Source organism: Bidens hawaiensis, unplaced genomic scaffold, assembly GCF_021521415.1.
Source record: "Bidens hawaiensis isolate Kalapana, Puna unplaced genomic scaffold, B.hawaiensis_p1.1 tig00037291_1, whole genome shotgun sequence".
Lineage (NCBI taxonomy): Eukaryota > Viridiplantae > Streptophyta > Magnoliopsida > Asterales > Asteraceae > Bidens > Bidens hawaiensis.
The window spans coordinates 29,991-53,760 of record NW_027496520.1 but is presented as its reverse complement, the minus strand read 5'-3'; the positions used below and the strand labels follow the sequence as shown (position 1 = coordinate 53,760).

General features: G+C 39.2%; 1 pseudogene across 1 annotated transcript; it reads right to left on the bottom strand.

Moving 5' to 3' along the window:
- Positions 1-1,843: 1,843 nt before the first annotated feature.
- LOC143589265 (uncharacterized) lies at positions 1,844-14,709 on the bottom strand (annotated as a pseudogene). The gene is made up of 6 exons (XR_013145240.1): positions 14,574-14,709; positions 13,802-13,921; positions 12,765-13,263; positions 12,106-12,299; positions 2,769-3,197; positions 1,844-2,689 (listed from the first exon to the last, which is right to left on the bottom strand). The product of XR_013145240.1 is annotated as an uncharacterized LOC143589265 (transcript).
- Positions 14,710-23,770: the final 9,061 nt, after the last annotated feature.

Sequence of the window (23,770 nt, the reverse complement as noted above, 5' to 3'; positions counted from 1 at the left end):
GGCATCTTCCAATGTGGTCGGGTTATGAATCAGACCGCCTGCTTAATATATAAACGGGGCCCCGAAATAAAACACGAAACCAGAAACTCCGGTGGAAGAGCCACCGTGGTGCGATTCGAGATTTCTTCAAAACGCTGACGGTACTTTTCAACTGTTGATGTTTGTTGTAATTTAGCCAATAATCCTTCCGGTTGTTCTATGTGTTTCGGACGAAAATGAAGAATCACAGCCGATGTAAACGCCTTCCAGTTATGAATCGGAGAGTGTTTATCCACCCAATCATACCAATCAGCGGCGGCTTCTTCGAAATAAAACGACGCGATAAATCGCCGTTCCTCCGCTGGAATACGATAAAATTCGAAATATCGATTCACTTGAGCCACCCAACGTTCCGGATGAGAACCAGAAAAGCGAGGTAAATTAAACGGTGCGGGTTTGTGCCGACCGAAAATAGAGGATTCAAACGTACCAGAGCCCGACAAACCGGACGATTCGCCTGATTTTTGTTTAGCTAATAAACCCACCTGGACACACAATTTGTTGACGGCCGGTTTGGTATCCTCCAGGGAAGAAGCCAGGAGAGCCACATCAGACTGACGAGCCGCAGAGGTGAGTTGAGAAGAGAAATCTCGATGGCTATCTTGTAGGGATTTGATGTGATCATCTAACACCTTGAATCGAGTACCATCAGCCATGGTGCCGATGGTCAATGAAGTGTATCGATTATTAAGATAAGGGAAAACTGAGCACAATTGATAGGGAATGGATAACTTTATTATTCAATAGAATGGATTTGAGAGAAAGTTACAAAAGATTGGATGAGAGGGGAAGATCTAACAAACTTTCATAACAATAACACACCCCCATACTGTCAAGACCTATAAAGGAAATAAATAATTAATTAGATAACCCTGCACTCTTCTTCTATGTTAACTTGTAGTCCCTCAGCTTTGCAGGTTGTGTTTTCTTTCTTTCACCCCTTCTCATTTGCAATGGCCTTGTAGCTTGTGGGTTGGGTTCTTGGGTCACAACAGTTCCTACCAAGCCACTCGAGTACGTAGTTTGGATCATGTTTCAACAAAACGGGTTTCTAGCTCAAGCAGCTACATTCTACTCCAGAGTTTGTCCCGGGTACCCACTCATAGCAAAACCGCAAGAGAGAGAGAGAGAGAACACATGAAGAAGGATGTACCGTCTATTACGGCGGGGAAAAGGACACCCTAAGAAGCAAGAGGGGAAATGGACAAGCACAGAGGAGTACGCATTGGCGAGTGCGTGGGTTGATGTCTCAGAGACCTGAGTGTTGGTTTAATTTATTTTATGTTAATTTTTTATATTAAAACTTCGTTTCTTTATATATATTTTAAATATTTGACATGGAATAATAAAACGAGTCTTTTTAGACGTTCTTGGGAGAATTTTTACGGTGCCATGAGTCGTGGGGAGCACCGTTATAACCAGAATATATCGACGAAGTGAAACAACATACGTTTTCACGTTGCTAGGTTTAACGGCAGATATACATATGCAACTATAAAACAACCGGCGAAGTGGTCAAAGCGACCACAATATTTTTGTTGAAGCATGTGAGGTTTATAAAAGAGAAATGGGTACACCATTTACGGAGGTAAAAGCGTGGACCATTCTGAAACAAAGTTCAAAATGACATTTTGTTCTCTTGATGAGTATCTCTTCTTCCAAACGGTCCAAAACCTCCAATTCATCCTCTCAGTCGCCCCGAATGCCCATTGTGAAATTAACTTAAACGATGCAGACGAAGAGATTGGGTTGTTTAGCTTCCAAACGGTCTACACCTAATGTGAACACGTAAGGACGGAGTAACAGGTAGCCAAGGGTCATCTGGAATCGGGTTGAAAAATATAAAGGCCCTTTCATTTTTGTTTTTTCGCCCCTGCATAAAGATAACAAAGTAGCAAACAAATATGCTAACAAAACATATTTATAAAAATACGTAATCAATACACAATTACAAATATTTTACAAAAGCATATCTTAACACAAACTCATTACAACAAGGGAGTGACAGCTCTTAGACCGTAGGGTTTTTATAGTAAAGAACATGTTTCCCGGGCTTAAAGAGGTACCTAGAACCATACGCTGAGCGAATTACATCGAAAAACAAGCCATATTGGAGATATGTGTATAAGACGACCGGCGCCACACTAAACACGCAGATCAATGTTGGCGACCATAACAAATTCTTACGGTTACGGTAAAGTACGAAAAAGCTGACACCAAAAGCGACCATCATGGTTGTAATAGATAGGAAAAGAGTTAATAGACCTAAAATCAACTGTTTTGGTAGCGATTCCAAGAAATCATTTTCGGCAAAACGAGATGTGAGGATGGATAAAAATATAAGAAGTGAAACAGATGACAAGATTAGAGAAATTGCATCTGCTACAACAAATATCTTAAAGGTTACTTTTGAATGGAAGAAAGGGAAACCATTAATTTGGCTGTATCCACCAGGAACTGTAAAAGCTGCAGCAAATACTATGGCTGCAATAAGCACCGCAACAACCATACATCGATTAGCCGTTCCTTTCATCCACTTCTCACCTTCTGTAACCAATTCTTTGTGTTCCTTTCTGAATAGTTCATGTGGTGTTAAGCCATCTCTGTTCTTCCGTTCCCTATAATCAGGAGGAATCATATTCTTTACTTCCTGCAACACAAACAAACTAAAATAGTTATAAACTACTTTTTTAGGCTGTACAAATTTATTTTTAGAAAAAAATATGTACATTGAACCATAATAACTCTCTTTGCATTTGTAAAGCAACTCCCGACACATCTTCAAGTCGTTTTTGCTTGGCAATCTTTCCAACTAGGTGCAACATATTGTTATTATTTGGATCTTTTAAAGGAGTTATCAGATCCTTCATTGCACCTATCTCATACAATAGGTTGTAGACTCCCTCGTGACGATGTCCAACAGCAATGTGAAATATAGATAGTTTGTCATCATTTCTTCTCCATATGAGATCAGGGTATTGACGAATGAGCTCAACTAAAAAATTCATATTGCCCCATTCTGCAGCAATAAAAAGTACCCGAGAAGTGTATGATTTCTTTGCAGTTATTGTGCGGTTTACTGTATTCATATCCTGAATATGTTCATCAACGATGTTTTTAATTAGTTGCGGATCAGGTTGATCTTGCCTTTGAGTTATCTATGTTTTTTCATACGTGCTTTTAATCTGTTCCAAAATCATATTTTGTAGGTGCAAAGCCTGATCTGGTTGACTAGTAATTGGCCCTTCAATTATCTTTTGTGTTTCAGCATGCAAGTTCACAAGAAGTTTAGAAATAAGCTTTTGTAGTTGTTGAGCTTGATGAGTTGAATTTGGATGCCCTGTGATCATTATCTTATTGGTTTCTTCTTCCAGTGTGTCAACATGCTCAGAAATGAGATTTTGAAGTTGCATAGGAATGGCCCCATCTAGATACTGCTGTGCTGTCTTGTTCTCCTCTAAGTATGTCATCAATTTCAGTCTTAGGCCTTTTTGCAATATCTGCCCAAATGAATCTTAGCAATGTCAATGCACTACTCTCCTTTTTAGAAGCTCCCACCTTTGAACCAATGAATTTAAAAACTGAAAGCAAAAAACAGAAATTTAAAGCCACACGGATGATACCAGATATTAAGAGAGAAAGTTGCTCAAATGGCCCATAGAAGCATTTGTAAGAGGGTCGCACGTTTAGTCCAACCGTTAAACCCAATTATTTTTTAACAAAAAAGAGATGTTATTTGTCAATCATGTGAGGGAAATTGTGTATTTTCAAAATTGAAACTTTTATAAAATAATCTATCAAACTCTAGAACTTCTAAAGTTGCATATCTGTATTTTTTAAATTTATTTTGGTTTGACAAAAACTAATAACATATAAAATAATGGAAAAATAAAAATTTTAAAATTAGTGTTTAAAAGTGATTTTCATTGGTAATTTTCTAGTAAAAATGGTTTTCGCTGAAACCCTCCCCTATATGTAAATGTGTGAGTGTATAGGATAAATTATCTAAAGATAATAAGATGTGAAAACCCTGCAAACTTATATGCAACACTTGACTTTGGTTGATTTTATAAACACAAGTAATATATATTGTTACATTTAATATAAAAATTAAAAAATAAAAATCATTTACACCTATGTAAGACATGTGTAACACATGAGATAGAAAAGTGAAAAAAAAGAAAGATAATAGCTTTCATTTTTTATTCTCTTTTATTTACAATCACATTTAGAATTTTTGATTTAACTTGTGGCTGAGATTCTTATGTAAGACATGTGTAACACATGAGATAGAAAAATGAAAAAACAAAGATAATAGCATTCATTTTTTATTCTCTTTTATTTACAATCACATTTAGAATTTTTGATTTAACTTTGAGATTGAGTTTCCTTGGTTTTCACATTTCAACAATATATACAAATAGTTGAATACAAAGAGAAATATTAATCAAATCTGCTTAAAATTTAACATATATATGTGCTTAATTTTGAGATGGTTGATATGTAAGTAGAGATGTTTACCCGACTTTATGGTTCTCAGTATGCTACTTCGGGCTAAACCTTCACGCACACTCCCCTCACCAGAATTTCTCTCTTCAGGTGCCCTCCCATCACCAGCTTCTGGATTTCTCTCTTCATGTGCACTCCCATCACCAGCCTCTGGATGCGTATCTTCAGGTACACTCCCATTACTTTTGTGGTCGGTTCGGGTCAAGTCAACGCGGACCGACCCGACGGTATGAGTTACACCGGGGGTAACGAAATATAAACCCACCTAAATGTTAATTGGGCCCGACACAATCAATTAGATAGACCGGATGATGGTTAAAGGCTTTGTTTGGTTAATTGGGCTCAAGCCCAATTGGTTTAATTTGATTAAACCCTAATAATAATAGTATATATAGTATAAGATATTATATTATTAGATAACCTTAAAAAACAACAAACCCAAACAGCCACCTCCATTTCCGGCGCCGTTTTCCGGCAGTCGGTTTTCCGGCGACCACTTCCGGCCACCGGAACTTCATTCCGGTCATCTTCTCCGGCACTATACACAGCATATCACCACCATAGCCTTTATAGCCTATTCGTGTTGTTCCCTACTGCTGTCCGCCGCCCATTCGCGTTTTTCCGGCGATTGTCGTTTTTTCGGTGACCCCTTTTTTGGGCTGTTTCTTGTTCTGGCAGCCGCTGCTGTACCACCAGCTGCCCGCCGCCACTTGCTGTTGTTCCAGACCTCCGTCGCCGCACCGCCATAGTTCACCGGAGCGTCGCCGCCGTCTGCAACCACCAACAGCCGCCTGAATTGCTAGGAGACTTGAGTGTGTCTTATTTTCTAGCTCATTTCGTTAGCCTTTGGTGTCTTCCCGGTTTCGATAACCGAGGTACAATAACTAAACTAGATCTATGGTTGTTTGTTATTTGATTGTTCGTACTCGTATAAAGTTGTAATCGGATCCGGGTTTTGGGTTTCGGTTTATGGTTCGTGTTAATCGTTTATTTATCCGCTGCGTTATATATAGTTCGTTTATATATTAATATTGTTTAATATTTATCGAAACAAAATCATTAACTAAAACGGGTTTGAAATTACTTAACCGTTTTCGTTCCGAACCACCGTTGAAACCCGACAGTGGTATCAAAGCTAGGTTACAATGTACGAGTCGATCCCGGTTCGTTTAAAACTGGATCTACCTCTTAAACTTTAAAATCGTTTAAAGTTTTGATCTAGATTTATTTTCGGGTGATTTTGATTTGGTCAAAATTTTGTTTATTTTATTTGACCAAGTCGAAACGACCCGAAATTTTATTTATTTTGAATATGTAAATCCAGCCCGACCTATGTTTGTTTGGTTGTTTAATTGTTGAGCTTGTTTTGGCCATATGGATGGTTCAAAAGTTGTAAACGGTTATTTTTATTTTTCGGTTTTATTTTGACCATAAAGATGGTTCAAATTTGTAATAGGGCAAATTGTTGTTACTTTATAAATTTGTAATAAAGAAGGCGCGAAGATAACTGAGGACGAGCTCAAGGATTTCTTGGAGTTAGTGGGAGTTCGGACAAGATGACGGGATGCACGAAGAAGTCCATCCTTGTGGTTGTTTTGTGTTGTGAACACCTTGACCCGATCGGTCTCCCTAATTGGCTCTAGCGAGACCGATCACCTTTTGGCCATAAGGATTTACATATTATTATTTGCTATTGTGGTTTCTTGGATTGTTTATAATAGGATTATAATATCACCGACCAAATACCAAATAAGTTTGAAAATAAACATTTTATTAACCAATAATGTTTTGCAAATTAAAAGCGTTTTGATTTCTAAAACTAATAACTTAATAGATTTCTATTAACTTAAAATTGGTTAGTCGTATCGTGACAAACTTAGTTTTTACTAGGTTATTTAAAACTAAGTGTCCTGAGAGATGAAAGGGTTCATCAATTCGTCCCGATAAAGAAATACAGTAAAATTTGACTTTTACTCTATTTGGTAATTTTAAAATTAATCCCAATTTAAAACCAATAGTTTATGCCAATCCTACTACAAGTCACACTTGAGGCATACTGCGAAATTTCAAGTGTTTGTAGCTGCAACACCGCATTTGTTTTCTAGCCTATCCCATCAAGGTGAAAGCGTTTCGTTGACACATCCGGCCCTTTCACACGTCACTATACTAGGACAACTATTACTTTACTCTCCTGTTACATGCCTAAGCTATCTGGAGACTTAAAGTGGGCAAAGATGAGGCTAAACGTATCTATACAGACAATCGTTGTCTCTATAGGTCTCATAACCGAGAGTTGTGCTCTATTCACAATTGACAATCATTGTTAGTCTGCCTAACCACTTATTAATGTTGTGTGCTACAACTGCCTTTAATAATTGGAAGCTGAATTCTCATGCTCCTATTTCATTAATGTTATTGGGTCATTAATAATGGGACTACAACGTCGAAAATACTAATTAAATTTACTTTTGCTTAATTAATCAGATGTCGTCAAACGAATACTCACCCTACGCCCTTAAGACTATCCTTGAGAAAGATAAACTGAACGGTACCAACTTCATCGAATGGCACCGCAACTTGAGACTTGTTCTCACCATGGCAAAGCGCCTGTATGTTCTCGATGGACCTATTCCAACCGAGCCTGAAAACAACACAGCCGCTGCTCGAAAAGTTCTTGACAAGCATATGGATGACTCGGCTGAGGTCTCCTGTATTATGCTAGCCACCATGACTTCTGAGCTTGCTAAAGGCTTAGAAGACTTTGGTGCCTATGAGATGCTTGAGCAACTCAAGGGCATGTTCCAGAAACAATCCCGTTAAGAACGATTCGACACCATGAAACAACTCATTAGTTGCAAGATGGCAGAAGGGTCTCCCGTCAGTGCGCATGTTCTTAAGATGAAGGGGCACATCGATCAGCTCAAGAAACTTGATTATCCCCTGCCTGATGAGATGGCAGCTGATTTCATCCTCAACTCTCTCCCCAGCTCATACGACCAGTTCGTGATGAATTTCAACATGAATGGCTGGGTGAAGACAGTGCCGGAGCTTCACAACATGCTCAAGACGGCTGAGATGAACATTCCTTCTAGGACCAATCAAGTTCTAATGATCCGATCTGCTGGTGTCAAGAAGCCTAATCCCAAGAACCGGAGTTATAAGAGTAAAGGCAAGAAGAATGTTACCATTGCTGCCTATCGTGCCACCAATGCTAACAAAGGGGTTCCAAAGATACCGCCGCCGCCTCCTGAGGAGCGCAAGTGCTGCCGATGCAACCAAATGGGACACTGGATGCGAAACTCTCCCGAATACCTTGCTGAGATCAAGATGAAGAGAGCCAATGGTGAAGGCTCTTCTCGAGGTATTTCCATATACGTTATTAAACTTTTCACTGTCTCTAGCAACACATGGGTATTTGTTACCAGATGTGGTTTCCACATCGTTAATGTCTTGGAGGAGCCTGAGAAGTGGAGGAAACTGAATTAAGGCAGCATGGAACTCATCGTTGGAGATGAGAAGAGAGTACCAATTCTGGCAACTGGAGTATTTCATTTTACTTGTCCATCTGACCTAGTTTTTCATTTGAATAATTGTTTGTATGCTACTAGTTTGACCAGAAACATCGTTTCAGTTTCATTGTTGTTTGAACAAGGTTTTAAGTACGTTTTCAATGGCATGGCTATTTCTACTTACTTAAATGATATCTTTTATTTTGTGGCTAAACCTCGAAATGGTATATATGAGATATATGTTCAAACTAATAATAACGTATATAATCTTTCAAAACGTATCAAATCTGGCATCAATGATACATTTCTATGGCATTGCCGACTTGACCACATATGCAAAGCAAGAGTTAAAAGACTCCAATTCGAAGGGATTCTTGAATCCACAGGACCAGAGTCTTTTGACGATTGTGAATCTTGCTTAGTTGGTAAACTTGCCAAAAGCTCTTTCACTCATAAAAGTGAACGAGCAAAAGATCTGTTAGGACTCATACATACTGATGTATGTGGACCTTTCAGAACCATGTCTAGAAACCATGAAAGATACTTCGTTTCTTTTATCGACAATTATAGTCAATATGCTTATGTGTATCTTATGAAACACAAGCATGAAACTTTTGAAAAGTTCAAAGAGTTTCAAAATGAAGTGGAAAACCAACATGGTAAAACCATTAAGATACTTCGATCAGATCGAGGTGCAAAGTATCTCAGCTCAGAGTTCATCACTCATCTAAAAGAGTGTGGAATTTTTTCCCAGCTCACTCCACCTGGCACACCCCAACATAATGGCGTGAGCGAGATGAGGAATCGAACTTTGCTAAACATGGTTCGATCGATGATGTGTAGAACTAACTTGCCTCACTCCCTTTGGAGTTTCACCCTTATGACCGCCTCCCGCATTCGTCACATACTACAACCAAAGAGGTTATTACTTCTTTCATCCTGATACAAATATGATTTCTATCAAGAGGAAATACCACTTCCTCGAGAAAGAATTTCTTGATCAAGGAACTGGAGATTACATTGTCGATCTTGAAGAAATTCAAGAACCACAAACAATCGCTGAGGAAGTTGTAGTGTCTGATCAACAAGTTGTTGTTGCTGATACGTCAGACATGAACACGAGCGTTTGCAGAAGTAGTAGGACTCCCGCACCAAATCCTAGATACCTATGGCATCTGGATGGTCCAGAAGTCTTATTAGTAGCCAAGTCTAGCGACGAAACTACTAACTACAAATCTGCAATCTTAGATCCGGAATCTGAGAAACGACGTGAAGCCATGAACGCCGAGATGCAATCTATTCATGGCAATCAAGTCTGGAACTTGATTGAGCTACCCCCTGAAGGTCGGGCAATAGGGAGCAAGTGGACTTTAAGCAAACATCTCGAAGCTGGAATCTTCACTTTGATGAGAAAAACAAAGAGTTTGGTTTTATCAAAAATAAGGAAGAGCCTTGTGTTTATAGAAAGGCTAGTGGGAGCACTATATCATTCCTCATCTTGTATGTGGATGATATACTTATCATTGGAAACAACAATTCTATGCTTAAGGGAGTTAAGAACATATTGAAATATTGTTTTGCAATGAAGGATCTTGGAGAAGCTGCTTGTATTCTAGGAATCAAGATCTACCAAGATAGATCTAAGCGGCTTCTAGGGCTGAGTCAAAGTACATACATAGACAAGGTCATGACACGCTTCTCAATGGACATCTCCAAGACAGGAGCTGTTCCATTGCTAAAGGAACCGTTTTAGCAAATCGCAATCTCCGGCAACGGACATTGAGACAAAGCACATGCAAGCAATTCCATATGCTTCAGCGATTGGCTCTATCATGTACGTTGTATTATGCACTAGACCTGACGTCTCGTATGCGCGTTTGGAGGAGTGGAAGAGGCGCTCACTGTAAGGTGTTACACTGATGCTAACTTCCAGAATGACCGAGATGTTTCTCGCTCATAATCTGCTTGGATGAAGAAATTCATAGCCAACCTCGATCTGGTTCCAAGTTTAGGAAAATGATCGACGTAATATGTGATAACACAGGTGCTATTGCTCAAGCCAAAGAGCCCAATTATCATCACATGGCCAAGCACATTTTTAGTTCCACTATGTACGAGTAATACTGGAACGAGGTGACATCATAATAAGCAAAGTAGACACAGATCAAAATCTAGCTGACTCGTTCACTAAGCCAATGACTCAGGACAAGCATGATCAGCATAGAGATGCTATCGGGCTTAGACTTGCTAGTGATTTATTTTGATTTAGTATTTGGATGTATAAACATTTAATCAGTTGTACTTCTCTGTTCACTTTTGATTTGATGGTTAAATGCAAACGTTGAATAATACAATTGTGTTCATTTTAATACGTTTAATCCATGAATATTGTATTCCAAATTATCCGTAGTCGATCAGACTCGTGGGAACGATTCTGAATTAAAACTATTCTGACTTTGGACTCAAGCAGTTGACTTCCAAACTCACAGACCTCATTATGAATGACGTTGGATGTAACTCGCATCAAATCATCTTCATGGATGTTGATCATAAGATGTTTTGATAATAGTATGCTCATTTAGTATCCTAAGACCTGAGATACATATTAGAACTTACGTTTACCGAGGAATATTCTTTGATCATGTCAACCGCTGTTGCGTAACTGCCAGCCATAAAGGCATTGATTGGGAATGTTCTGGAGTTCAGTGGGAGTTGTATGTAGTCAAGATGGGATTCTGTACTCTTACATTAAAATATAACAGTTAGACATATTGGCGCCTTCGTTGATTCAAACTGGTAAAGTGTGAGGCCTCACCCAAACTTACTGTGTGTTTGATTGGACCACTTTGACTCTATATCGAGAACTACAATAATTGAACACTATATGAGATTGATTTGATTCATGTCTCATTGTTCAATTAATGTCTTATAAAGAAAGGATAAATGACAACAATTACTATAAATTCATTATCTTGCAATAAGGTAATCCAAGATATTTTGGTTATGGATTTAAAAATATCAATTTGGTTGGGGACAGCTATGTGTAGCTAGAACGCCTCTAGCTGTTAGCGTTGTGATACTTGACCCAAATCCGTCCAAGTGGGAGACTGTTGGATTTTGTGGTCGGTTCGGGTCAAGTCAACGCGGACCGACCCGAATGTGACCCGGTATGAGTTACACCGGGGGTAACGAAATATAAACCCACTTAAATGTTAATTGGGCCCGACACAATCAATTAGATAGACCGGATGATGGTTAAAGGCTTTGTTTGGTTAATTAGGCTCAAGTTCAATTGGTTTAATTTGATTAAACCCTAATAATAATAGTATATATAGTATAAGATATTATTATTATTAGATAACCTTAAAAACAACAAACCCTAACAGCCACCTCCATTTCCGGCGCCGTTTTCCGGCAGTCGGTTTTCCGGCGACCACTTCCGGCCACCAGAACTTCATTCCGGTCATCTTCTCCGGCTACTATACACAGCATATCACCACCATAGCCTTTATAGCCTATTCGTGTTGTTCCCTACTGCTGTCCGCCGCCCATTCGCGTTTTTTTGGCGACTGTCGTTTTTCCGGTGACCCCTTTTTGGGCTGTTTCTTGTTCCGGCAGCCGCTGCTGTACCACCAGCTGCTCGCCGCCACTTGCTGTTGTTCCAGACCTCCGTCGCCGCACCGCCATAGTTCGCCGGAGCGCCGCCGTCGTCTGCAACCACCAACAGCCGCCGGAATTGCTAGGAGACTTGAGTGTATCGTATTTTCTAGCTCATTTCGTTAGCCTTCGGTGTCTTCCCGGTTTCGATAACCGAGGTACAATAACTAAACTAGATCTATGGTTGTTTGTTATTTGATTGTTCGTACTCGTATAAAGTTGTAATCGGATCCGGGTTTTGGGTTTCGGTTTATGGTTTGTGTTAATCGTTTATTTATCCGCTGCGTTTTATATAGTTCGTTTATATATTAATATTGATTAATATTTATCGAAACGAAATCATTAACTAAAACGGGTTTGAAATTACTTGACCGTTTTCGTTCCGAACCACCGTTGAAACCCGACACTTTTCGGATGGTTGTTGTGTGATGAACATCAAGGAGTAGAGATCTTTACTCAATTTGATGGCTTTCTCAATGATATTAGATCGTTTTTTATCAAATGCTTCTGGCTTCCGAGCCAAAACAGCGAGTACTCTGCCACTATAAAGTGCTGGATACTTTTTCAGTATCTCTAGTGCAATATCTGAAAAAGATTTCACAATTGATTAGTGGGTAAAAATGCTACCACAAAAGGGAAAATGAGAAAGCAAGAATGTGAAGATAAGCATTCTTACAAAACAAGGAATAGAGAAAACTAATATATGCATTCTTACAGATATTGATGATCAACAAAGACCAAGAATGTTACAACTTACAACAAAACCAACAAAGAAAGTAAGAACGTGATTAGGCATAAAGGCTTTTTCTTTACATTAATGAGTAGTGTACATAACCTTATTTTTTATTTGGTTTTAAAATTTTATTGTTTGATGATTACACTTGATTAATAATAATATAACTCTAGCTATCTAGTTCACGCCTACCAAACTCATGATCGGGCAACTGTTAATTAAATTGAATACTGGGTAGATCCCATTTAAGGTGCGTGTAACCTGAAGTCAGCAAATATACAGAGAAAATAAAATGTGTGCGTGCAATCACTAGATACTGAAATTCTTAGCAAACATGTCATTCTCGACACATTTTTCAAGTAGCCAGCGGCGTTTTTCACTTGTCCAACCATCATTATCACTCAACTCTTTTGATTCTTCATGAAGATACTTTGCAACATCATAATTCCCAAACAATACAGCGGCATGCAGTGGATACACTTTTCCTTTAGCACCTTGGATTGTCAATAAGACCCTGTTCGTAGCCACCATAATCTTAACTATTTTAATATTCCCAGCTGCAGCGGCTAGATAGAGAGCAGTGTTGGAATCTGCATCTCGAAGTTCCAAGCAATTTCCCTCCACCAATACCACCAGATTTGTCACGAACTTGCAGATGCAGCTACATGAAGTGCTGTTTCCCAATTTTCGGTGATAGCGCAACGTCCCAAACCCACCCTGCTTCTGTATCAAGAATGGCTTTAGCAGCTTTCCAGTCACAGCTAATTGATGCTTCGTATAGAGGGACACTGGTTTTGAGGTAAGCTTCTCTAGATCCTTCAAGGTAATTCCAATTATGCAAATAGTTAGTGCCTCATTTAGTGTTCTTTTCACTCTTGGTTTTATTGTACTTCAAGCATGCTATAAATCTGGTTTTAGGGAGACCGAATCGAAACTAAAGTGAAGTAGTGAACGTTACCAAGAAAGGTTAACAAAAGTCCCAAATTTGACAACAATGTGGGGACTGGGGAGTCATAAATTCTCTCTTATCAATAAGCTAGAACAAGAAAGTTTGTTTTTCTTTTTACAAATTAATTAAAAAAATGTTTTGTTTAAATTCAACTTTAAATTATTATACATGAGAACTGGAATAGCATCTCTAAGTAGGCTTTTAAAAGATACAATAATGCATAGATCGATCTCCCTCCTTGTGGAATTAATTTTTGAATGCATTAAGATGTGTATTTTTTAAGTGTCTCTCAACCAGTGACAAATTTGGAGCCCTGGTGCATAATACTACTTTCTTTGCGTACGTGTATAAATGGAGTGGAAAATAAAATAGCAGTAAATGAGTTAAGATTGATAGAAGATATACCATTAATTAGACGGAGGTCCGGTTTTGTGTTATCTTGTGAAGCTACTTGAGTGTTGTTGTTTTCTTCCCGTGCTCGGTGTGGCTGCTGCTGGCTTAAGACTTCTTCTGTTGGATCAGGCCCTAGTTAACACACACAGTTACAATTTCTTATGTATTAACTTTCAAAGACAATTACAATGATTTATTAATTAATCTACTCTAGAAAACACATTCACCACTCTCTATTTATAATGAAACAAAACAAACACGTGCTGAATTGAAATCCACTTTCTCCTACTTTTCTGGAACAAACCCACGTTTACTTTTCCAAATTGCTAAGTCTTCCTTCCCACATAATTCGGACAACCAAGACTCATTCTTTGCTGCAACTATGGATCACAATATGACCCGTACCTGCTTCATAACCCACTTGATCCGTACTCGACCCGTAACATCAAGATTAATTCCAACATTCACCCTCTTAATCTTGATGTCTGTTCTTGCAACATACTCGTTTCTTGGTCGCATTCGTTTTTACTTTCCATGCTAAAACCGGAATCGGTTTTCTTGCTAAACTTGCCACTGTCTTTCTTGATTCGAACCTTTCTTGCTCCCTTACATCGAATCATCTTGCTCACTTGTTGTTTTCTTACATCTTGCTATTCATGCTTGCTATCGGTTAATAATCTGACTCTAATCCTGCACTTGCTGAACGAACCCCACGGGTCCGATTTCTCTCTTTCTAACTTGCTATTCGAACCATACGGTTCGGTCTTTCTCTTTCTTTACGAACCAAACAAGTTCGCTTCTTTCTTTCTTTCTTTCTTTTGGTTATCGATTATCTTTCTTCTTTCTGATCGATTCCCGTTCTTTCTTTCTTTCTTCCTTTCTTGTGACGGCTCTTTCTTTCTTCTTTCTTGCACCGCCATTACTTTCTCATTCTTTCTTGCTTACTTTCTTTTTCTTTCGTTCTTGCTGATCTTGATCAGCCTTCTTTCTTTCTTTCTTTCTTTCTTTCTTTCTTTCTTTCTTTCTTTCTTTCGGTCTTCACGGTCTCACCGGTTCTTCTCTCTGGTAACGGTCTTCTCTGCCTACCACCGGAATTCACTTTCCGGTAACGGTCCTTTGCAAGTTCTTCTCCGACGTCAATCTCTTCTTATTTTGACTACCCGTACCTTTTTCTGATCTAGCCTGTTTCAAGAGGCCTCTCCACCGGACAAGAAAACAAAGCCACCTGCTTAACACGTTTTCTTCCAAATGCTAAACGAACCGAATCCAAAGCCACCTGCTTTGACAGATCCTTTCTGCCCGCTTTTCACGCACCATGTTGGACTCCTCTTATCACGAACAACCGGATCAAGGTACCCGTTTTCACCATCTACTGTTATCACCGGTTGTATACTAGTCGTGCAAACCCGCAACTAACAACCGAACAACCCTAAACCTTCTTCCTTTCATCACTACTAACAGCCCCGGAACACAAGTGTTTATCACCGATCACCCCCGTCGTCTCAACCGGTATGTCTACCATGACAACGGCTTAACCGAAACACTTTAACGCCTCCGTCTTCTGCTGTAAAACGACACTAAAACAGCCCCCTGCTGTCCCGAAACACCCCGCAAAAATTCTGCTTCAAAAACCCGAAACATATTGCGAAAATTAACGACCAGAACTCGGTTTCTTCCTGCTACGTTTGCCCCGCAGCCAAGGGCTACACCCTTTCTCGAAACCGACTCTCAATCCGGCCTTCTCCTTCTTCCCGAGCCCTAGGCTCTGATACAAAATGTTGGATCAGGCCCTAGTTAACACACACAGTTCACGTACAATTTCTTATGTATTAACTTTCAAAGACAATTACAATGATTTTTTAATTTATCTACTCTAAAAAACACATTCACCACTCTCTATTTATAATGAAACAAAACAAACAAATGATGAATTGATGGTGTGTTCGGTAGAAAAAATCGAGGGGTTGATAAAAAGAAATTCTAAGGATAGAGCAATACAATTATTTAGCCTCCAACTCACCAAGGGGGGGGGGGGGGGGGGTTCGAAGTTACCTACCAATCCAAGGTTTTATGCGATAAGACCCACTCGCACGAGAAGCTGCCTTGGAGAGAGTTGACCCAAGCTTTCTCCGAGGTATTTCAGACGCCGAAAGGGTTGCCATCCAATCGGTCTTTTGACCATCGTATCGTCTTTAAGGACCGAACGGGGAGCCGATTAGCCAACGACCTTACCGGTACCCGTCAGTTCAGAAAGATGTGATAGATAAGACCACACAAGAATTATTGGATTCGGGGGTTATACGTAACAGTTAAAACTCATTTGCAGCCCCCGTTGTGTTAGTTAAGAAAAAGGACGGGCAGTGGCGAATATGCATGGACTATCGCAGGCTTAGCGAGGCAATATTTAAAGATAAGTTTCCAAACCCACTAAGTGAAGAATTCTTAGATGAACTGGGTGGGGCCATATTTTTTTCAAAGTTGGATTTATGCTCCGAGTATCATCAAGTTCGTATGACACCTGAAGACATTCATAAAACAACGTTTCGAACCCACGAGGGCCATTATGAATTTCTTTTTATGCCATTTGGCCTTACGAACGCATAGGAAACATTCCAAGCTCTTATGAACCATGTTTTTAGACCTATGTTAAGAAAAGGGGTACTTGTATCTTTTGATGACATACTTGTGTATAGCCGAAGTGAAGACTAGCACATGCAACATTAAAAACAAGTCTTCTCTGTTATGAAGGGAAATAAATTGTTTGCTAAAGAATCAAAAGGTGTGTTCGGGGTACTTGCAGTGGAGTATTTGGGCCATATTATATCTAGGGGAAGAGGGTGAAAACATATCCGACCAAAATAGAGGCTATTCAACAATGCCGGTACCGAAGACACTCAAACAACTTAGTGGTTTTTTAGGTTTAGCTAGGTATTACAGGCGTTTCATTAGGTCCTTTGGAATAATTGCTAACCCACTTACCGACTTATTAAAGAAGGATGCATTCCATTGGGGAGAGGAAGCAAATAAAGATTTTGACCGGCTCAAAGGAGCTTTATCCTCAGCATCAGTTTTGTCATTGCCTGATCCCACTAAACAATTCGTTGTGAAAACTGATGCTTTAGCAGGTGGGCTAGGGGCGGTTCTAATGCAAGAGCGCCACCCGGTTTCATTTTTAAGCAAGTCTCTCTCCCCAAAACAGAACGTGTTATCAGTGTACGAGAAGGAGTTGCTAGCGATCATGATGGCGGTGAAACAGTGGCACTATTATCTCATCACGGGCCCATTTATTATACGCACATATCAGAGAAGTCTCAAACATCTTCTGACCCAAAAGGTGACAACTCCATTACAACATAAATGGCTCGTGAAACTCATGGGCTATGATTATTGCATTGAGTAGAAAAAGGGTTGAGAGAATGTTGCAGCTGATGCCTTATCACGGGTTCAGGGTGACACATTATTCACTACTGCCATCTCACAAATAAAACCTTTATTATTACAAAGAGTTATGGATAGTCAAGTCCAATATTGATGTTCAAAATATTATACATAAACTTAAAAGTGGTGAAATTTTGCCCATATTTAAATGGAATGGAATGTGGCTGACCAAAGGTGATTTCATGGTGGTTGGGGAGACGCCCACTTGCGGGATGAGATTGTTAAGATCCGTCATGATTCACCGATGGGCGGTCACTCAGGGTTAGGGGCACGGTTCAACGGTGAAGGGTCTTTTTTTGTAAGGGAGTTTCAAAGATGGTGCAACAGGTTGTCCGTAGGTGTTACGTGTGTATGCGGGCTAAACATGAAAATGTTTCATCACCGGAGCTGTTACAACCTTTACCGGTTCCCAACACTATTTTCACGGATATTTCCATGGATTTTATAGGTGGCCGGGTTACCGAATGTCAAGGGTAAAGATACTATATTTGTGGTGGTTGATCGACTCACGAAATACGGTCACTTCATGGTTCTCGGCCACCTGTTCTCTGCAAAGGAAGTTGCTCAGGTATTTCTCGACAATATTTATAAACTGCATGGTTTCCCTAACTTGATTCTCTCATATCGTGATCCGTTTTTTTTAAGTTCATTTTGGACGGAATTCTTAAAGCTTCAAGGGGTGTCCGCCAAATTGTCCACGGCTTACCACCCGCAAACCGACGGGCAAACGGAAGTTGTTAATAGGTGTTTGGAAGGGTATTTACGATGCATGGTGGTTTAACGACCCCACACGTGGGTTAAATGGGTGTCCTTAACTAAGTTGTGGTATAACACTATATTCCATTCTTCACTGGAAAAGTCGCCTTTCGAGGCTTTCTATAGGTATCGCCCTCCCGTGCATATCCCTTATATTCCCAAGGGCACGACCGATAAGGAGGTTGATGAAATGATGCAAGACTAAGAGGCCGCAGTGAGGGTCTTGAAACAATCGCTACTTAAGGCTCAAAACCGTATGAAATAGCAAGCCGATAAGCACCGCACCGAGAGAGAATTTGAAGCAGGTAATTGGGTCTACCTCAAGTTACAACCGTACATGCAAAATTCCCTATGGGTTCATAAGCACTCTAAGCTCACACCGAAATACTTTGGCCGTTTTTTTATTATAGAAAAGGTTGGTAATGTCGCCTACAGGTTGGATCTACCAGATGAATCTCTATCTCTGATTCACCCCGTTTTTCATGTGTCGTTGCTTAAAAATGCAGACGGACCACCATCCAAAGTAGTTCCTCTCCCGACGGGACCACGGTTTAGTTTGCTACCTGAAAGCAGTGGCAGAGCCACATTAAAGTCATCGGGTTCAGCTGAACCCGGTCTATTTTTGGTTTTTTATATAACTTCTAGGTACGATTTAGCTAGCGAACCCATTCTTTTTCGGCGAACGAACCCAGTGTAACAAAATCTCTGGAAACATTTCATCGTTCGCCGGTGAATAAAAAAACAAAACTTGAATTTCAAAGAGAGACAACGATGTCATCTTCTTCAGCTAATATGTCATCGTTTTTGACATTTTGAGTACATGTCATTTAATTTCAGTGCAACGATGGAGAAGGAAATGGTTTCAGCAGTCTTTTTAATTTTTCTGTGCTCACAAAAAATAGGTCCAGACAAATATTATTTCTATTATAATAATATGTGTAGCCATATTTTGTTTAATGGTCATCATCATTCATCCATATTCATTTTTATTCTTTTGAATGGCTGAAATATTATTAAAAAACTCCTATACCTAGCAAGAATCTTGAATCGAAGGAACGAACAACGTACCAAAGTTCAGTTTTTTTTTAAATGTAAACTTACACAAACTAGACCAATCAACATCATTTTACAAAAGTATACGAACTAATCGAACGGGTAGCGGTTATATGAATAATGTCTGCATTTGCTATATTGAAAATGAGTTGTTTCCGATGGTCGCGACCGAAGATGTTATTATTCGTTTTCAACACATGAAAAGGCGTATGGAACAATTATAATAGGTAAGCCTTTTTATTAATATCACTTTGTATTTTATTTTAATGTTGATAATATACTTTTGTTATGGTTGTGATATTGTGTTTTATTATTTGGCCGAATGATGGACCCGACCCATTAGGACCCGAAAACTTTGAGGTCGGAAAAAAATTGAACATCTAAAAATTCCGAACCCATAGGAAAAAATTCCTAGCTCCGCCACTGCCGGAAAATGTTGGATCGGAAGTTTGTTAAAAGGGTTAACAGGGCTGCAATGAAGATACTTGTTCATTGGAAGTGGCAGATGACTCAAGACGCCACATGGGAATACCTTGATGACTTACAGCTGCGTTTTCCCAATTTCAACGAGCTCACTTCTTGAGGTCAAAAAGTGTGTTATGGCGGGGGCATTGATACGAACAGTCTGCTTTGTTTGATTATTTGAAGTATTTTGTTTGTCTTGTTTAAGTTTGGTTTGTTAAGGACCATTATGGCCTTTCTGTTTTGTTTGGGGTGTCTTGTGGAACTTTTGTTAATTGTGATTTGATTATAAACCTAAATGCCGTCAAGGTCTGGGCATCCAGAAATTCGGCTTTCCTTCACATCTCTTAGCTTTCTTATTCTTTGCCCTATCAAGAAATGGGTACGCCATTTACGGAGGTAAAAGCCTGGACCATTTTGAAATAAAGCTGACATTTTATTCCGTTGATGAGTATCTCTTCTTCCAATCGGTCCAAAACCTCGGATTCATCCTCTCAATCACCTCGAATGCCCATCATGAAATTAACTTAAACAATGCAGACGAAGAGATTGGGTTGTTTAGCTTCCAAACGGTCCACACCACATCACATGCGAACACGTAGGGTTAAAAAAAATATAAAGACCCTACCATTTTTTATTTGAACGATTAGGTCTGAAATTCGACCGTTCTCTGTCTCTTGTTTGTTATAAATTGTTGTGAATATTGTTTTATTTTTCTAATGATTAGTATCATATGAAATGACGTGCCATTTGAAATTTTAACATATGTTTTTAGAATATGTTTGATAGTTGTGTCATGGGTTAAAAATGAAGGCAAGGTCTGGTTGTCTGAATAAACTTGTATTTTTGTGATGATTGGTGGATGGTTTTGTGATTTGAAAGAGAGACAATGATGGAAGCAAACGGAGAATGCAAAATTTTTAGCTAGGAAGCAAGCATACGCATACCTTCAACAGGATTTAGGCCAGGTAGATTCCAAACTTGTCTTTGCTGCTGGGCCTGCTGTGGTCGAGGTGGTGGCTGCGGCTGCTGTGTGCTGGGTGGTGACTGCTGTGGTTGCAGCTGAGGTGGTGGCTGAGGCGGCTGTTGTTGGGGCTGGGGTGGTGGTTGAGGCTGCTGCGGGAGAGGCGGTGGCTGAAGTTGCTGTTGCTGGGGTGGCGGCTGGTTCATCTGCATAGTTACACCATTAATTATTAATAATGATTAAAACCAAAATGTGCATGACAAGAGGTAGCAACTGGTTTTTAATACCTTTGCGTAAGAATCGACAAGAACTTGAACGATTTTAAAGTAATGACTGAAATTTGAACGAAAGAGAGGACGAGGATTTCAGTTGTGTGATCGTTTGAATATCCATTCCATGATTTATATAAAACACCAAACTTTATAAGTCAACTTCAACAATCAATGGTGAACGTCTACTTCTATAAAAATTTACTAATTTAGAATTATTTGTCGAAGTTATATATTAAAGGCTTCGGATCTACTAGTTTGTCTATTCATCAACCAAGACTTTTCACAAAATATTGAGGCATTTGAGTACCTCCTTGTCTGCGTGTCAAAACATCCTTCACAATTTGTCTATCAAATTCAGTGAGTGCGATTTTTATAATATAAGAGGTGGTTTGGGGTGTTGTGAATAAAGAAAAACTAAAATTCAGTAATTTTTCTATATATATAAAACGTTCTTGTAGCATCCTATAATTTTTTTAATATTTTTTGAAAGTGGTTATACGTGAGTGAAGGGAGAAAAATTAATGATAAAGATATAAAAATGTATTATTTAGTTGAAAGAAAAAAGAAAACATAGTGATTTTTAGTGTAGTTATATATTTAGATATAGTGAATAAGATGTGAATGCTCTAATGTTGTCTGAAGGACCCTCTAAATGGTGCATAAGTACATTTATTGTACTAACTCCTTCGCTCCTCAAAAGTCAAAGTAGGAATCATTTGGTTTTTAGGTCATTCGTAGTCACGGCTTTATGATGGCGTTTTGGATGAAAACGCCGGGGGCACCCCCCCCCCTCCCCGGCGTTTTTGGCCGGCGTTTTCGTAAAGCGTTTTCTACAAAACGCTTAAATGTAATAAAATTGTGTGTGGGGAGAGAGAGAGAGAGAGAGAGAGAGAGATGGAATAAATGTAATTATTGTAGGAGAGTTATGGCGTTTCGCCACTACGCCACTTTTTTGCATAACTCTCAAATGATGACGGGATGCCACATGATGCATAACGTCTAAGGGTGAGACGTTTTAACTACACATTGTCTTAAAACAAAATGAAGTGTGGAACAAATAATTGTTAAAAGTATGATCAAGAAGTGATACTAGGTAATTTTAGTGGAGAAAATGCTATATTGAAGACCATGGAAAGACATGCTCCTATAACATCAGTAATACTCTACTAACATGTGTAAATTTGTAATGCATCGTATAAACATGCTATGTAAATCGAGCAAAATGATATACTGGTATGGTGATTCAACATGAGAATTAACTTCTCAAAGTTCGTTTCTTGTGCATGATTTACTGCGTGAAAGTATACGACACATAAACATGTTGGATGCTAGTAATTACTCGCCACGATATGTGAATGCTTTAAGCCACCATAATATTGGAGTCAACTTCCCAAGACAAATATGTGTGGATCAAGTTTACAATGTTACCAATTGGTGTCTAGCTGGGTTGGATAAGGCTTGGGCTTTCCTATGGGAGGTCTCAAGTTCGAATCCCACTCCAGGCGGCCTTGAGGTACCCGTCACCAATGAAGTTCTACTAAGACAGGGAAGCCGTAGTGGCGCGGGTTCGATCCTGAGGGTCGGCCCAGATCTATCGCGGACTGAATGGAGGTGTTTTACCGGTGTCATACCTCTTGCGGGGTGGGGTGATGGGTATCCAAATGGGTACCTGGGTAAGGGTTCCCTCCTCCAACTCTTTCTTTAGTTTACAATGTTAAGCCACTTTGTCAATGAGAAATCCACACTATATATCAAACGTGTGATCCAAATTCACCATATCCATGATCTTAGATCCGAATCCAAGCTCACAAAAATAAATATGTGAGGATTTGTGCCCACACATTTAGAACCGTATAGCGACACTCGCGGCAAGATGTGTTAAAAATGATCTTGGTGTCTCACCATTAGAAATAAGAAAAGGACTTTAATCTCACCCCTATAGCAGGCTTGAGCTAGCACCAACTCTCTTGAGTCTTGTCAACCCTTAAGTCAACTATGTTCTAGGTTATGTTGTGCTCAAGAGTTCATATCTTAACCATTGTTAGTGCGTGTGTAACCCAAAGTTGGTACGGGCACGTGTAACCACAGCCGTTGCGCATGTGTATATCACAGATAGTAGAAGACACCAGACCGTACGCAGTGACGGAATATGTAGGTGTTAGGTGACATCGGTGTTGGGCCATAACATTACCACTACTAAAAGAATATCCTTTAATGACATGCGGAAAATGACAAACAAGTTACACGTCATTGTTTAGTGACAAAATTAAAAAAAAAACACAGGAGACATCTATGAATGTCATCTTTGTAATGTCACGTTCTTATTTCTATGTTGCACCCCTGTTTTCCCTTTTCCCTTTATCTTATCGATCTATCTCTTCTCTCTCGCAAATCCTAATCGATGATCGAACAACACTAGTCTCTGTCAAATTCCCAAAAATTTTGCAGCTTCTTCATGATTGTCTCTGTCCAATTTCGAATCATGTTTGCAGCAACATCGTGTTCATCGCTCAAAACCCTAGGGTAACCGTCAATCTGTGAAAAATTAGGGTTTTTACTTCTTTAGTTTGGTACTTCTTACCGTTCATCTCAACAACAGGTTCGATTACACTCTCAATTTTCAATGTGATTTTTGTACATTGATCATGACCTCTTACAGGACAATCACGGTTTGAATCGTCGCCTTTGGTTTTCTATGTTCGATTATCGAAAAGTGAATGTACATGCTTATTTTTGATGATGTTTATCATATTTGTTGACTTGTTTGATTAATTTTATCTAATAGTTGGTTAGACAGTTAGCATTAGGACTTTTATGGATATGAGTTCAAAAATTGTTGTTTATATTTAATTGATTATTTTAATCTTTTAGTTTTTTACCTAGTTTGGATGATACAATCCTTTTGGATAACACATTGAGGGGTTAGACACTGGACTAGTGGAGGCTAGAAACAAAGTATAAAGATAACTTAATTATTGTGTTTAATATCTTCATCAACTTGAAACTGGCATAATTTCAAACTAATAGATGAGCATT